Source organism: Branchiostoma floridae, chromosome 4, assembly GCF_000003815.2.
Source record: "Branchiostoma floridae strain S238N-H82 chromosome 4, Bfl_VNyyK, whole genome shotgun sequence".
Classification (NCBI taxonomy): domain Eukaryota; kingdom Metazoa; phylum Chordata; class Leptocardii; order Amphioxiformes; family Branchiostomatidae; genus Branchiostoma; species Branchiostoma floridae.
Window position 1 is genome coordinate 23316300 of NC_049982.1, and position 3241 is coordinate 23319540.

General features: G+C 40.3%; 1 long non-coding RNA gene across 2 annotated transcripts; it reads left to right on the forward strand.

Moving 5' to 3' along the window:
• The first annotated feature begins 853 nt into the window (after positions 1-853).
• On the forward strand, positions 854-3241 carry LOC118414597. Of its 2 annotated transcripts, XR_004831001.1 has the most exons (5): positions 857-959; positions 1713-1779; positions 2115-2210; positions 2663-2778; positions 3118-3241. It is a non-coding gene; the product is annotated as an uncharacterized LOC118414597 (long non-coding RNA). The 2 variants fall into 2 exon arrangements; XR_004831000.1 differs by lacking the exon at positions 1713-1779 and having other exon boundaries at positions 854-959.

Genomic DNA, 3241 nt, shown 5'->3' on the forward strand with positions numbered 1-3241 from the left:
TCAGGGATGGAGACATGCAGGTCTTTGTAAAATAAAACACTAACTTCTAACAGCTACAATGTAGGTTGCACTATATATTTTTTTATTATTCTATATTATTAATTACATGGGGTCGTGGAACTCAAGTTACGTAAAGTTTGCGGCCCAAAATTCTGTTTGATAGAATAAGGCTACGCAGTAAAGTAATATACAACTCCTTTTTCCATAAACTTATCTAAACCGAAGTTAATCAGCAACCCACATGGCATGGGCTTGTATATATATACGCACTCATGTCAATCCACCTTTAGCTACGACCAACACGGGAGTTAAGAGACAAAAAGCTTTCTAACTTAACGACCCAAATGATGGCGGTGCACGGTGGTGAGTAAACACGCGCCATTACGAATAAACAAGTAAGGTCGGCCATGGGAGCGGTAAGGCTTAAGCTTAAGATAACACGCATATCACGAGATCAACGAGATGAGCCTGTCGCCTGGTAGGGAAACTACGTCATGGATGACATGACAATGGTCAACGATCCCACAAGTTATTTCATGACTGACATGAAATTTTTAGAGATTTCTAAAGAAGAATTGTTAAAATTTCTTTCACATTTGCATTGAAATGCCGCTCTGAATGGAAAAGGACAAAATCAAACACAGTTGGAAAAAAACTATTTATATATCTAGTCTCTTGATGATTAATATTCTATCATTAACACGCGCTACAAGGAATGAACAAGGAAGCTCAGCCATATGATTGGTAAAGCTAACACACAAATCACGACTTCCGTGGAATAGTCTTTGGCGTAGTCAGAAAACTACGTCATCAATGAGTCAATAATCCCACAAGTTCTACCTGACTGACCAAACCCGTGGCCGCCATTTCCTGAACATGACATACAGGGGCCATGAAAGACTCGGGTAACTCCAGCTATCCCTGCCAACATCTTGAATAACCGGTGTTCTCACATAAAGGTAAGACAATTCTGAGTAAAAGGTACATCAATTTGTGAGTAATGATGAGGGAGGGGGCTGCAAAGTGAAGTTGTTAGTCTCAGTTACTTTAGTCTCTCTGCAGCGTGCAGTCTCTGCTACTACTACTCTCTACTACAATTTAGTTTCTGACTCGGAGTCCCTAACGAAATCGTTAATTTGCTCGTGTTTACTACTAGTGTTCTTCAATTGATATTGTAGACGTAGTCATCACTTCCGTCATTCTAAATTCTGTGCAACTTTGTATAAGGGCGAACTGTGGGTTTCTTAACAGTTGTAATCCCGATTTCGAATAAAGTACACAAATAAACTTTGAATCCACCCATATATGACATAGACACAGACTCTCGTAGGTCTGATCTCAACACTTAGGTACACATGCTCAGTGAAAGTTCTACGATTTTATAAAGTTACCGAGGCTTTCCTGTGTGGTTATTTCCTACATGAAACAGGCACAGAAATACAAAGTGCGTTATACAGGTTAATTATGCTGTACTCATAGCCACATAAGAGTGGCTATGCAGCTATAGGTAACAGCAAAACTGGCGGCGATAGAACATCATAGTCGAGGTGCCCCACAGTCTATTGTCTACATATTCTACATGCACGTTTATCTCCATTATGACGTCGACTTGCCCTTGAGGTGCTCCTTTGGCTTGGGCCTGAGCAAGAAATTATGAATACAATAATTACATTTTAATTCATTCATGACATTTCTTGTTGTGCCGCCTATAGCGCTGTGTGATATCAAACCAACCATGCTGATGACGCAGCCAAGCGATAACAACAACAATCACGAGTGGTGTTTGTTTTTTATTTAGGCATAAACGTTAGATTGAAAATATATCCCATCAATAATTCGTACCTTTTAAAACTCTACTGCTATGGTAAATATTAGCTAACATGAATGTAACTACTGGACTGCATAGGGGAAAACTGATAGATTCCTGAGCATAGCACAAAGAGGCCATTGTTAACATAACACCCAAAGACGCACCAGGCAGAATACTCTTACACGGCTTCTTGAGTATGCCCTGGGGGTAGTTTCCATACTTGTGTGACCGTAGACATACCACACCTGTCAGTAGCGTGCTTTAGCATGTTAATAAGGTCCACGTATGTCAATCCTGTTTTCAGGGCACGCGGTTGAGAAGAGGATGAGGGGCAGATTTGCTATCCATGTGGCGACATTTGTTCTACTCTGTGTTATGAACTGGAGTCCCGCATATGGCGGTAAGTGCTCGAGGACGTTTCACAGTCGGTTAATGAATTGTTTATTTGTCCGTCTGTCTATCTCACTCTTTCTCTGTGCGACAGTATGTGTGTATATATATATATATATGTGTGTGTGTGTGTGTGTGCGTGCGTGTGTATGTATGTGTGTTTGTGTGTGTGTGTGTGTGTGTGTGTGTGTGAGAAAGAGAAAGAGAGAGAGTGTGTGTGTATGTGTGTGTGTGTGTATGTATGAGTGTATTTCTGCCTTGGAATTTCTGTATGTTCTTCTGTATGTTCTTCCAGAGGGGGTGATATCCGTTACTAAGAAAGCGTATTTCTGAATGTCATATTTACTTGTTATGAGGACAAAATGAGGTTTCAATTGAGTCTGTGTTTGAGCGTGGATATCCTACGTATATCTTACGAAACGATTTGGAATTGATAATGAGCTAACGCGTATTTCTCAACAGAGTCAAGATGTATCCATCATCTGACCGGTGAACGAGGACATGTAAGCAGTAGCACAGATGCCACGTCTGACCACTGTGAATGGAACATCCAGACCAACGAAAATACGTTAATATTGGTAAGCCTTTTTTAAAAACCCGATATAAAGATTGGGTCATACATTGACCAATCACAAGAAGGTTACTTGCCTTGAGCATTTGTTGTTGAGAATGCAATTCGAACTATTTCCAGTGAAATTTCTTTACATGTGGTTCCTCGAACGCGGTTGAGTTACGTTTATACCATATTTCCGATCTATGAGCTCTCAACTTGAGACATCTCCGTCATACTCCGATTTACTTGCCATTCCAACAAATTAATTTTTTTTTCTTTGATGCCAACCTGTTTTCTTATACAGCAGAGGAATAACCATATCTCTGACCTATTGACCAAGATGGGTAAATGTTGTCTGTTTCAGATCAATTTTGATAGAGGAAATTACCGGCGAGGCTCTAACAACTGTAGCGCTGACGTTGTGTCATTCCATGATGGAATTTCAGCAAACAGCAAGATCATTGACTCATTCTGTGGAGATAGGATAG